We start from the raw sequence: 14769 nt of genomic DNA on the forward strand, positions 1-14769 counted from the left end.
AAAGCTAGATAGCATTATGCACTAATAGTTCAAGAACACCTTGATAGTGCTATTTAGAACACAGATTATTACTCAAAACTTTCAAAAGTGCAGCTCCCACTTATTGAGGTTTCTGAAGATTAGTTGAAAACTTGGCTTTTTGCCATGTGGCCTACCTGTCTACATGTTATCTAAAGCTCCTATAGGGTGTCTCACAAAATGAAGCCCAGATTCTGGAATATAATCCTTGACTGGAACTGTGCAAATGTCTTTCTAAGAGAAATAAACATTTGCATTGCCTCTTCTGAGTTTGTGTAGTTCTGGACATACTATTGCCATGGAAAATTCAGGAATATTTGACTGGTTCTGTTAAAGAAACATCTTAAGGAAAAGGTGAAATAAACCTCATGCCTATGCAATGATTCAATGGATGTACGGTTATAAAACCCAAGCTCATGGAATTTTGAACCCAACACAATTTTTATTTTGCTGGATTGGAAGAGCAGACATTTTATCAACACACAGGAGATCCTGCAAATTTAATTTAATCATACTGCATAATTCTCTTTACTTAGCCTCAAACTAAATTTCAGTGATCCAGAAAAATCTGAAGTGCCATTCTTTGATATAAGATTTGTAAAGTACCATTTGTGTACATATATCACACGCACATGCACGTCTGCACGCACCCACATTCTCTTTGCTGTCATTTCACCATTAGGTTCTATATAAAAACTGTGGAGGTTCTTTGGATAAAGTCTGATGGCTCAGAATACCCACTGAGGCTGAGAGCAAGCCAGAGTTTCTGGAAACCTAAATCCTCTCATTTTAATAGTTTTGAAAATCCTTGGCGTTTAGCTTTGAACTTTAACCAAGAAAAGTTATATCTTATAAACAATGGCATTTGTTGATTGGATGAAGGACTAGATCAATATTGATTTTGGCAACTTGCTTTGGCTGGGTTTGCCTGAAGAAATATGCTGGTTGTGGTGTTAAAAAGTTATGTCAGTTCCTCAACATGTGCCTCTTTTTCTTGGAGCGTTGCCTGAAAATTAGTTTCCAAAGTTACTTCCAGAAGTTAACCTAGAGGCTGGCCTCCTCAGCAAAGGAAGCTACACAAAAAATACTGGAATATAATCTATTATTGTGAGCTAACAACAGCCTTCTGCTGAGCTATCACCACGCATGAAATAAAACCATTCAAGAAGAAAGATTAAAGACATATAAAACAATGGATTTTTGTTTCACAGAAGTGCTAACGCATAGGACCCAATTCTCATTTCCATTGAGTCTGATTTACACTGCTCTTGCAATTTAAAAGGAGCTGTAAATTAAATGAGTAGAATGATGGCAACAAGATTTTAGGCACTACAGGAATTACCTAGTGGACACACAGCAAAATAGGAGCCACATGATTTCCATGAATCAGTTCCTGATTCAAGACCAGTGCTATGAATGAACAAAAATATATCTTTTAGAGAAAATGTGCCATTTTCATTTCAAAGTTTCCACTGAGAAAGAATCTACTGCAGACTGATAAATTGCTGCAATTAGCATCACAATTAACATTTTCATCTTGTGTTGGTTTGAATTTTTCTCATTTCAGCTTCCAATGTTTGAGCCTCTGATACGACTGCTACAGGAAAGAGACGCTTTGAATGTGACTATCTATCTACCTATACATCTATCTATCATCTACCTACCTATCTCCCATTTCCTGTATGTGCTGTTAGTTCACATATCTTTCTCCTCTCGTGGTGCTCAGCCCTCTGATGTATTTCCAGAAAGCAATCATATCGCATCCCAGCCTTTCTTTTGCTATGGTAAACAAGACAAGCTCCTTCATGCCTGCTCTACAAGAGCAATTTTCCCCATTTCGTCCAGGTGCCTGCTCTACCCGTGTGCAAATTTGAATTCTCAAACATGAGTGAACAGAGTTTCCAGATAACATCTTATCAATAGTCTTGGCAAATAGCATTAATATTTTCCCACTTTCAAAAAGAACTTTACCTCACCTTCCCTCACCATCCTGAGATTACTTGTCACTTTTTGTGTTCAGGTCACTTCGTTCCCCTGACTGCATCCTGCAGCTGACTAGCCTTTTCGGTTTTTTTAGTGCGCCCTGATGAGGAACGCCGCTTTACAACATAAATTAGAGGACGGAATACACCTCCTCTGTCTTTAGGCACTTTCAGGAAGTGATTCAGTGAGAGAGGAGCCCAAGACAGGTGGGATAAATGAGCAGCAAAAAGCTCCCATTTCTACACGTTGAATAGAGATGCCTTTTGAAAACTGCTATAGTGGAAAGTATTTCATCAACAGATTATGTGAATACAGGATTGTATTTCCCCTCCCCTAGAAAAGAACATTTTGTTGCTGAACATTTTTGGATTTTCTGCATTATTGCTAATTTTCCTTTAATAATGGCTAAATACACTGCTTGTGGTCCTCTCTGGTCATTACTTTTGGCCCTTTGTTTTATATATAGATATATAAAAAATGTAATTAAATATTTATGATGTATGGGAATTTTGCCTTCCCCCATCCTATTCAGAACCAGGGATATTTTCTTAATGTTTAATATCCAAAATAATCATTTCTTAAGGCCACACAAAGGAGACAAAACAGCCCCTACTCCCAAGGATATACAAAGTAACATATACTTTTTGATGATATATATAGAAAACTTTTCCAATGGACTGTCCTTTATTAAATGGCTTCACTTTCACTTTAGCATCAACTTTATTTTTTAGGAAAAAATGTGCTGTTTCAAGTTTTTTACTGTTGTAAATTATTGCTAATGAAAATGGGTTATGAACCACATTATAAAAATTAAGTTTATGTTAAAGGTGTTAACCCATCATAATTTAAGGGTCTTGCTCTTATAGTAAACTATTGTACTTATAACAATCTATGAAATGACATATTCATTCCATAGATTTTATCTTTTTCCCCACTATCATGATGATACAATAGTTCTGTGTGACTATTTTATTAATAAGGTAGGTTTGCATCAAACTAGAACTGAGGAATTTGGGCACTGTATGTGTAGCTGCCTTTATAATTTTAATTGAGCAACTTTTTCCTTAAAGAATTCACAAGTATTTTACAAACAAACAAACAAACAAACAAACAAACAAACAAACATTCCAGCTGCCCATCAGAATTATTTTATTAAATAAAGGAACACAGGTAGCACTGAGGTATGGAATGGTATGATGGTGTCAGCCAGTTTAGGCAAGAGGTGGATTTCAGGTGGAAATTAATTATGGGTTGGAATTTGACCAGTTAAATGTTACTCTTCCAAAAACCAATGGAGAAAATTTAATGGCAATAAATATTCTGCACTTGGTTTTGCTTAGTTTTCCCTTGATATGCAGAATATAATTTTGGAAGCCTGCTTTACCCTACGTTAGGACAACCAGAGTGAAATGATGCATCAGTAGAGCTGCTGTCATAGAGTTCCTTTAAAGATTTTGTGATTCTCAAAAAGTTCTTTCATTATTCCAGAAAACCTTTCCAGTGTACACTCAGTTAAATGTAAGTTTTTCATCACCAAATCTAATAATTTCAGGGAAAAGGAGAGAAAATGTTCTAAAAGTAAGTAGCCCTCTTTCTGTACCGTACAAGAAAATTTTCAGCCAGTTTTGTAAGCCCAGCACTTCCTGCAGTCATTGGGAGTCTGCTGCCCTGCCTGAGTTTTGATCAATGCCAGTTTTGATGGCAGGGCCTGTTACCAGTTTGAAGTGGTATGTGACAGAAGATTCTTTAACATTTTACTCTAAGTTTGGCTAGATATCTGAAATTCTCTAACACTCTTTTACCTGAAATGCTGATTCTGAATTATCATGAGAGCAGAAATAATTTCCTTATTGCTCCGGAATTTGTCAGACATCTGTGGGAGCAAGTTGTATCATGGGATTTCTGTGTCTCTGCCTCTGACCCTACTTCGCCAAATTCAGTAAGAACACCCCAAAGAAAAAAGTTCTTTCTCCAAGGGCTAAAATGAGATTTATTTCCTTTTTGCCCCTGTTTGCTCAATCCTAATACACATTGAAAAGATTCTTTACCAGGCCCAGTCCATGATACTAAAATCAATCCAGACTTCTTGAGAATCTCTCAGCAATTCAGAGGTGACCTGTCAGCTGTATAGCCGTTATCTTGCCTGGCTTCTTCTCTAATGCACAGTGCATTTGATGCAATAGCGTGTCCTTGCCGCTGAGGCCAAACCAGGGCCACGGCCGCAGCATGTCTTGCTGGAGGTAGTGCCTGCACTGGATTCAGCAGAAGGAACAGTTCCCTCCCTCAGTTGGACCAAAGTGGAGCTGTTGGGAAGGACTTTCTTTTCTGTTGGGCTTTTAGGGGAGGCCTCAGATCACATCTACTAGGTCTTGTACTTTTGTTTATTGGATCAGAAAGCCCTTTATCATCGAATTGTTTCTTCCTCCATGAGCATGACTTGCAGACTCTCCCCTATCTTTATCACCCACCTAATACATAGCTTGAGCTCCTATGAGTCTTCATATGTCCTCCAGTTCTTTAACCATTGCTGTGGATCCTCTTTGAGTTCCCTCCAATTTTTTGAGATCATTCTTGAATGGTGAAACCAAGAACTGCACTATTCTAGAAGCTGTTGAAGCAACGCCAAGTACAGAAACTCTTAGCCAACTTGCTCGCTTGTCTTCTCAGGTTGATGTTTTACATAGTGAACTCCACCACTTAGCTCCACCCTCCTACTAAGACGCAGAGAATAATCAATGAGGTTATCAGCCTTAGCCCACAAATATGAGACATAGGTTCCCCAGCCATGCAAAAGGCATGTCAACCTGCACACCCACATGCCAGGTCGCAGTTCAGTGAGATTCGGATGCTCGCTGTCTCCCCACCAGCTCCTGGGAGGGACTTGTGGGCAGGCAGGAGCCAACACACAGTTCAGCCACATGCTTGAAGTGGACAACTAGAATACAGCCACCTTGAGGTGCTTCACAGCAGGCACCTGCTGTACGATTTAAACATATCCAGAGAGACAGACATTCAGACTCTGCTTAGAGGCCCAAAACTGTAGCCATATGGCTCACAGAGAGAAAATAGCTAGAAATACAGACTAAAACCACAGTCTCTTCACCTTCCAATATGAGATGTCTCAAAACTAGGCATGAAAGGCAGGGAAAACTGACTTCAATAAGAGTGACATAGTTATGCTTCTTTATAGCACCAGGCACAGATCATATAATTAACAATTCTTATATCAAAACCTCTTTTCTGGAAAACATATTGCTAAAAGAGCCAATACGAAGTGGGACAGAGGCAGAGTAATAATGTGGAAAGGTTTAAGAGTATGTTTAAATAGTGTAATAAGCACTTGCAAGACTTTCATTGGGTCTGGTTTACCATATCGGCATGTGATGTTCTTGCAACGCTTTGACCTCCTGAGCCACAGGATTGACAGTCTCCTACTTTATCCCCATCCCTCTCTATCCCTCTGGCTTCTGGGCTGGGCTATGTTATTTTAAGCTTGAAGTGGAAAAAGGAAGTTATTCAGATCTTTAATCTGAAATTCACTAACTCTACATAGAAGAGTAGACTTCCTGGTTCATATATGGAGCAGGTCATATTCCTCTTTCGCTATGACTGTCAGATCTGTGATATAACCTCCACAAACCCACTGCAGAGAAATTCAGACAGATTTTAGAGAAGTCGTTTACTTTTGCTAAATATAAAAGGGCAGGGACTTGCTTTTAAAGACTGAAATTTTGCTTTAAAAGTGATCTTAGTAAGAGAAGGAAAATGAGTCAGTAACATGTGGAACATATATTATGTGTGAGACATCTTACCCACACAAGGGGAGAGGGGATACAGAGAGGAGTTTTGCCTGAACTTTTAACAACCTCAGAAAGCTGCTTGCTCCTTACCTTGCAGGACACCATATTTCTTTGTTCATATACAAAAACAGTCGTTATGTGTATCCAGTCTTCTAACTGAGCAGGCTGCTCAACGACACCCTTCTGTCTAGTATGACTACTTTGAGTGGCATTGCCAGTGTGATCTACCAATAGAAACATATTAAGTGGTCAAGGGAGAATCATCTGAGTTTCAGGATAGGTCTTAACATAGGGTGCCTCCCATCTCACATCCTGCTGCGGTAGCGGCAGAAAAAGGAAGGGGGTGGAAAGCTTCTGACCCGGCCAGCTTTCCACTGCATTTGAGGCCTTCTGTAACTCACAGAGGCCCAGCATCAGCTCTGTGATAAAGGAAGTGGCTGGAAAGCTTCTGACCCGGCCAGCTTTCCACTGCATTTGAGGCCTTCTGTAACTCACAGAGGCCCAGCATCAGCTCTGTGATAACTCTGTCGCTCCCCTTTCTCACCGTCCCTCTGGACTGTTGCACTCTCCAAACATGGATGTGACTAATAGGAGGGAAACAGGATAAAAGCAGGACTGTGGATAAAATTATGAAATCACATGGCCAGTTGGCATCAATCAGGTTCAAAATTCACAAAGTTGTCAGAAAGAGAGATCTGAGATACTAGACAGGTCTAGTACCCTTTACAAGAAACACCCACATGCTTTTTTGTCTTGTAACATTTTCCCCTTTGCATGTGTGCAAGGCAAGAGCAGGCTATTACTGCTTTCATTTTACACCAGAAGAACTGAGGCCCAGTGGTTATAACTAAGCAGCCCGGTGCAGGGACACATAAATATACCCAACTTAATCCTGTGTGGCAAAGCAGGCACTGGGAAAAAAACAGCCATGCTTGCTTGGCTAGTCAGCCCTGCTGGAAAGCAACCTGTGCCTTGCTAATGAGATTATCCTGCTTCTAGAAACCAGGATTGCTTATTCAGGGGCTATCTTTTAGTATCTGAAACTTGGCTTTAGAAATTATCTTGGTATGAAAAGGTTCATAGTTGGCTTGGTCATCCCTGCTTGGAAAGATACCCAAAGGAACCTCCTAAAAGTACTGAAGACTTTCAGAGGAAGTTAGGGCAGAGCAAGCAGTTGTACCCACATCTGTTTGCCAAACTAAGCCCCAAACCGATGAAACGTGTGCTCTTCTGTCAATGGCTGTGGAGACTCCCATTCACATGAAAAAGCTTTGACTTGGGCTCCTGGGTATGTCAGCGGTCCCACTGAAATTATACTGCTGTTTTCATAAGCTATTTCTTTCCTGTGAATACCTTGGAAAAATTCTTAGAAGAGACTTAAATGAAGACAGTATTGTAACTTGGCAAGTTCACTTCAAAATTCATTAGCGCTCATTTTCTGTTTTCCTTTGCGGAGCTCTGGTGCCTGTCATCAGTAGTCAAGGGGAGAGATGGGGGCTGTTTTGTTTTATTCTGATTCTACAGAGGAAAATCCTATTGGCTTCAGTGTTTGGCCCTAAAAAATTATGGAACTTCCCCTAGGAAGCTGCAACTTTAAAATATTCTGTGCTGATGCATTTTTAAGTCTGCCCAGATGTAAAATGTTTACATGAATTAACTTCACTTTTTGAGTACCTGAGACAGAAAGATTTCCTAATTAAAGAAGATATATTCTGTATTAGTCTTTCTTATCTATTGTGATTCAATCCATATGATCAATCTATATTCCTTATGTCATGGATTGCAGAGATCATTCAACCGTGATGATTTAACATAGTGCCATGCTGTGTTTGTACAGAAACACTGCACAAGGGAGATTCCAAAGGGATTTTAGCAACCCCCATCTAACACAGGAATTTTGAATAACACTACTTGGCCATAGGCAAAAGAATTTCCTTTTGGCAGTTTTTCTCTCCAAAGAAAACACAAAAAGTGGAAGTTAGATAGTACTGTTATTAGAGCTTTGGAGCTTTGTTGCAATGAGAGAAAAAGTGGTGTTCACAACAGCATGGATGCAGCAGCAGCTGAGAGACAGCTCCTCTGCTGGACCTTCATTTGCTCAGCCTCTTTCCTGGATTCAGGTCTTCACGGAGCTGACCCCTCTCTTGGACCATGCCTGCACATCCCGCTTCCTTTTCTTAGAATTCTCTATATCATTGGGAGTTTTGGAGGGCAGAGAGCAAGCAATGAGATCAATGTTGAGATTTTTCTGTTTGAAGTGTTAATTACTAAGGAGATGCTTGGAAATATTAAGGTTTGCTCTGTGTGAAGTTCTGATGGAAATAAGAAGATGAAGACTGAACAATCCTGTCAAAAAAACCGCAAGCAAAAGAAGCCACCCATACTTCCCCTTGGCTGCAACCTGAATCGTGTAGGAAGCACCAGAACATAGCAGGTCTGTTTCATGCACTCACTAGAGCCAGGGAAAAATGTTAATATTTTCATAGAAAACATTTCAAAATAATCTCCCTTCTGCAACAGTTTTTGGGTTCTCAGTTTTTTTCTGGTTTGTGTTTTTTTCCCTCGCTCTCCTTCCATTTCACCTTTACTGGTGAAAGAAAAGAAAGCAGAAAGGTGGTAAGTGATCTAGCTAGTTAGATACATAGGTAGGTATCCTGCAGTGACAGGGCAGTAAATATGCCTTGAGGTAATCAGGCCTGTTGAACTGAAATTTAGTTTTCAAAGATTTCCTCCCATACGCTCAGCATGCGTCAGACTCGTGCCTCAGTTCCAGTGAGTGGCATGCCGTGCTGAAGGCATTTACGCAGTCGTGCACGAGGTAGCTAATGGCACAGTGTGACACTATTTGCTGTCCAGCCGAGAGAATATGTATTCCTGCTCCATTGAGAACGCAAGACAGAACTGACTCTGAACAGTCCATTTACTCTTTTGACTGCCATTTATCACCTGTATATGTTGACTTGTAACTTAGTCTTGTTTCCATTTACTTCTCCTTTATGCTGTGCATGGACAAAGCAGTAGATCCTTGAACAGTTCCCAATTTTCATTAACCGTTCTCATGTTAAGTTTCTGTTCCTAATTAACTATGCCTAGAACTGCTTTAGGCTTTAGAGAACTGGCTCACACTTTTCCTTTAATCGTTTCATGCCGCATTCTGATTGCATAAGGTAACAAAATCATAGAGCACTCCTCTTCCTCTGTTAGACTGAGCTCCTGTTTTAAGTCATCCCCCCCTGGGTGCAAGGCTTTCTGTATTTAAAAGTTGGTTCTTATTTTTAGAGTCTCTTTTAGAGTTCGGCATTAGATACCCAGCAAATCCAAATTGATTCACACAAGATTTTTTTTTTTTTCCTCCTTCTTAATACCACCAAATAGATGTCCCAGGCAGTTGCATAAAATGACCAGGCAGTCTGTAAAAGGTAGTCACTGGTTCTTTTCAGAATTTCACAGATGTGACCTGTGTGCATAGGTAAGGCTCGGTGCTCGCCAGACATCTTCAGCACTAGCAGACCGGGCTGTGCCCGCTGTGACCTGCAGCACCCCCTCACCCCGCTCCACCTGCCCGGACCAAGCTGCTGCCACAGATGCTCATGTTCTGGTCATGAGACCCACCTCATGGCATTGCAGCCATACTAATTAGGTTTTATTAGTGGTACGCATGGTAGCACTCAGCAGAGAAAGAAAGCAGGTTTTTGAAATGTGATTTAATCTGAGTAACTGAACTGGAGAATGATGCAGAGAAACGGAGCTGGAAGGGAAACCAACATATCTCGGAGAACACAGGCGTGAGTCAGAGTCACAGGACCCTGAACACTCGAAGTTCTAGCATGTAAAGCTAAATATGAAAGGACTACTGGCTTTTCCTTCCATCCCCTTATTTTATCTTTCTTTGGGACATTTTTTTATGGTAGCTTCTCCATCAGCTACATGGAACACCAGATGAACTAAAAAATACTAGTTTTCTGCCTCTCAGAATGAAATGTCGTTTGTAACAGGGTAGTCCTTTGCCCCATGAAGAGGTAATATGCACTAGAGGGTGACTATTTCAATTTCAGAGTTGATTGTGTTACTGAGGCAAACAGTGTAATAAAACCCAGCATTAAACTTTGAAGAACTTGAGACAACTTTGAAAAAAATAATTTCTTAACAGAAGACTTTCTAGTCTATGTTTAGACTACCATTTAAATGGCTAATAAAAATTTGACCATAAGCCTGCTTCCCTCCTTCTCCCCCTCTTCTCCTAGTGCTGCAATTTACAGAAGCAAAAAGAGGAAATCTGATGATGATGTTTTTCCAACTGTAGAACAATTTTTGCTTAGTGTTCCCTGCAGTGTTCTTTGCCTAACGTTCTCATTTCTTACTCCCTTTGTACATGACAGTAGGAAGAAATGATTGCTGCAAGACTTGGTGTGCCCATGCTCGCTTTCCTTCAGAGAGCAAGGCCAACGTGAAGGCTGAGGATCCAACTGCACGGCTTCTAGCCAGGGTCCCAGGTAGCTCCCGGTGCCCAGCCTGAACCCTGTGCTGCCGCATGATCACTTCTGTGAATACTGGATACACTGCCTAGGGCATAGCTAGCACCTTGTAACTGATTATGTTGAGACTACTGTCTGAACATATCCTTAAGTTACTTCTGTTATTATGAATCTTTAAGGAGACAGGCACATAGCACAATGACACTTCCACAGGGATTTCCATCAGATGGGCTCAAGATATTTTGCAAGGCATATTTGTGAGAGGAATAGAATAGAATCATAGAATAGTTTGGGTTGGAAGGGACCTCTAAAGGTCATCCAGTCCAATCCCCCTGCCGTGGGCAGGGACATCGTCAACTAGATCAGGTTGCTCAGAGCCCCGTCCAACCTGACCTTGAATGTTTCTAGGGATGGGGCATCCACCACCTCTCTGGGCAACCTGTGCCAGTGTTTCACCACCCTCATCGTAAAAAATTTCTTCCCTACATCTAGTCTAAATCTACCCCCCTTTAGTTTAAAGCCATTCCCCCTTGTCCTGTCGCAACAGGCCCTGCTCAAAAGTTTGCCACCAAGACACCTTTAGAAACTGGCAGTCCACTATCCCAGAAGCCCTAGGACTGCTGGCGTATCGGCGTTCGGTGGCCCTTTCTGATAGAAGACAATATCAGATTTTTTAGAAGACAATGAAAAAATCATTGTAAAATAATAGTTTATTTATTTTTAAAGGAAACTAATAGTGACTAAGTCACTGGACCAAAACCACTAATACAAAACTAACGAGATATGTTGCATGGACACATCAATGTCCAAATAACAAAAGTCTCCCTCTTCCTGTTATATAGAAGAGTTTATAAAGTCAGGAAAGATTATAGACAAAAAGGCTGAAGAAGTTCAGAGAAAAATGCTTGCTGAATGAAGTGCTGGGTGAGATTACATCTGAGAAGTGAGAGGAATGGCCCAAACCAGATTAACATGAAATTTGGCTTACTTGGTGAACAACAAAGGGATAACCCTTTTTCCTTATTGCCCTTTTGTGTCCATAATTTGATGCCAAGAGGGCTGAAAGGAGTGAGATTTACCTTCGTGGCAGAAAATGCCCACCATCTGCTGGGACTTGAGGGTTCTTTATGGCATTGTTGGACCTTAATTCTCCTCATGCTAACAGATGACGTGGGCAGACAGAGTCGATGGGAAGGATCCAAAAGATAACCCCGTTTCTACCAGCTTCTGTTAACTTCTGAATGATATCCAGCATGTGAGGCTCAGGTTCCTGTTCCCAGCCTCTCCCTCCTATCTCCTTTTCCTTCTCCAGTTCAGTTAATCTTTCTCTATTCTTGCCATCTGTTTAGTTAGTCTGTCCTAAACTGTTTCTTTTGCAACACTGCTGCAAGCCTGCAACCAGCAAGATAACCGAGAGCGCTGCCTTTGACAGCCCAATACTAGTGTAAATTTGCCAGGTCTCAGAGTGGCTGATAAGGCTTTCTGCTACTTTTTTTTCTTTCTCTAGCAGCAAGCTGGGAAGAAATAGAATGAGAAAAGGACTCTGCTGCTGTTTTGCCGTCCTGTTCTCCCTCTCCTCTTAAGTTTTTTTGTCTTGTGTTGTCCTCAAGAAACTAGGAGTCAGTTTTAAGTAAGAATAACAAAACCACCTTTTTTCTGTTCTACCAAATGGACAGTTAATACCATAAAAGATTCAGAACAAGGGAGTGAAGGAATCTTCACAAGAACTTGCTGCAGCTAAATAGAAAGGGAAAAAGAAGGAGAGTTAACTCCCTTTCCTTCTTTGCCCAAGTTTCAAAAAATGTCCACGTGATTATTAACAGTGACTGTTTGTCAGCATGCCGTAAAAGAGATCACATTAACACCTGTGATTCTCTATGCCCAATAGTTTCACTGAAAAGAACTCGGAGCAAATGTGCCTCCTCTGCTTCTGCCTTCTTTATTGATTGCCTGCTTGTGCCATTGCTGTAATCAGTGCACATGGCACAATGCACGCTTCAGCCTTAATATGATATTTAGAAAGGCAATTAAATGCTCCGGCATCTTTATAAGAAAATTTCCCACCTTCAGATTGTCCATGATGAAGGGGACAGAACTTCTCAGCCACTAAGTTCTTCTCCTTAATCATTTTATGGCAATGGAAATTTGGTATTTATACCTGTTTCAAATATGTTCCCTTGAGTCTGTTTCTTTTTAGAGAATGCTACTTTTTACTTCCTTTTTCATTGAGTTCAGCTGATGACAGAGCGTAGCAAGGAAGGCTGACTGGAAAATTGAAATTCTGTTTCATTAAACTGCATCTAGTTGTTCCAAAATTTGTTTCTGTATGCATGCGAATGCAATCCGTGACCTTTCCACTGAAAACAAAGCACAACTCTGAGACAAAGCCTGCCGAGAAGGTTCATAGTGGCTGCACTCCCCAGGAAAGGGTGAGAGCCCTCTGGAGAGTTTTCGCTAACCGGACTGGGGTTGGAAAGTTGGTTTTCCACAACTGGGAGAAAGCCAAGGCCTTTCTTTTAGCTTGATCTCTCCTTTCCTCCATATATCATCTGGAGAAGCTCTTTTGCCAAATTTTGGTGAACTGACATTTCAATGTTTGAATGCTGCAACAAAATGACATTTTCTGACAAAAAAGATTTGTCAGAAGACTCCTAATGTTTTATAGTTGAGTGCCCAAATAACATTCTCTGTACAACTCATTATTGTATAATCTTTTTTGAAAAGAAGCAGCCCTCTAATTTTTTCTCTCATCAGTTGCACTGAAAACAGCACTCCAGTCTCGACACTTAAGAATCGTCTTTTATCCCACAACTGACGACCACACAACTGTAGAAAAATAAATTGACAGCATAACATTCAAGAAAACTGAACTGTACAACAAACCGAACTCATAAACAAAAATTAGACTCACTTTTTTCTGAACCCTTGTATTTTTCTGCAGTATTACTTGAAGGGTTTTGTATGCATGACTTAGTATGGAGAAAAAAATATTGCAAATAACTAAGCTATACGTGAAGCTTGAACCACAGACAATAAAATGAGTTCTTATTGTAGCTCAACTGGCAAGGTAGCCCGTTCACCTCTGAGAGCCGAAAAGATACCCTCAAGTGTACTGTGACATACTTTAACCAGCATAAAATGGAACTGCCACTAAAAATATGGATCTCACCCTTGATGCAGTTTATATTTCTCTTTCCCAACTTCATCTCGTCTATATGGTCCCTTCTCACACAAACAATAGGATAGCTTTAGCCGAGCTCCTCCCTTGACCATGTTCACCATGAGGCCTCCCAAGCATGTGCAACAGGAAAAAAGGATGGAGCAGAACTGGGAATGAGTGAGCAGCTGGAGATGGACAGAACAAGATTTTTTATTCTGGTGGCAATGCCAGTATAAGCAGGATAACGGCATTTGCTGCTACCCGGTAGTTTCTCCAGATAACGTCACTAGAAGCTGCAAATTTCCCTATAAAAGTTGGGTTATGTGGAGACCTATTTTTTTATGATGTCAATTGTCCCTCTGCATTTTCAGTACAACAGAAAGGAAGCATATTTGGACCATCCTGAGAAAACCCATTTTCCTGAACCGCAGCAGATGGCCATGAACTCTTTAATAGGTGCTTGGCATCCCCCAGGACTGGGCTGTATTATGTCAAAGGTAACCTGCCTGGCACACGCAACGGCAGCATGTGATGTGCAGCATAACACTGGATTTCACTCTCCCATCAGAATTTGAAAGATTCACATACATATTATTTCTCCAGCTATCAGGAGTGGGAGTTACATGCTTAAATTCTTCAGCTGAAAAAAACAGACTATTTTATTGACTAAACAGTATTGTTCCTCTAAAAAAACCACACACAAGACATAAATGCAGATGAACTGTTAAGTAATTTCCAATAGTTTGAAATACTTATATTCATACCATGCTGGTACGCTTTTTTTTCATCAGAATACATTTTGCACTCATTAACAAAGATGCTATTCCATTTAAGTCAATTGGGGCTTCTCTGGTGTATCTTAGAACAGAACTGGAGCCAAGATATGTATCTTACTCAGTTCATTAGACTCTCCACTGCTGTAGATTAAATAAGCAAGTATGTCACTAAATCTGTTCAGCATTAAAATGATACAAAATGTATTTTTCTTCTTCCAACTAAATAGTTTTCTTCAAATCTGAACCAGATGGAAACACAGTGAGTTATCTGAGATGAGCTCATCTGGACTTCTGAGTGGAATGTCCGACATTTGGTCACACATCTTGAGATGTGAGTTAGGGTCTGAATGGGGAAATTTTTATCATCTTATGTTTACTCTTGTGGATAGGCTCATTAGCTTCAGTGGACAACAAGTAAAATAAATGACACACACACACACACAGCAAGACCATGCAGGATACGTTTCTGTATAAAATCTCTCAAATGTAGTTTGCATTCCCAAAGACAATTGTCCCCCAAAAGTCCAGCAAACACAGTAAGTGGAAACTCAGCATCA

This window comes from Pygoscelis adeliae, unplaced genomic scaffold, assembly GCF_000699105.1.
Source record: "Pygoscelis adeliae isolate BGI_AS28 unplaced genomic scaffold, ASM69910v1 Scaffold243, whole genome shotgun sequence".
NCBI lineage: Eukaryota > Metazoa > Chordata > Aves > Sphenisciformes > Spheniscidae > Pygoscelis > Pygoscelis adeliae.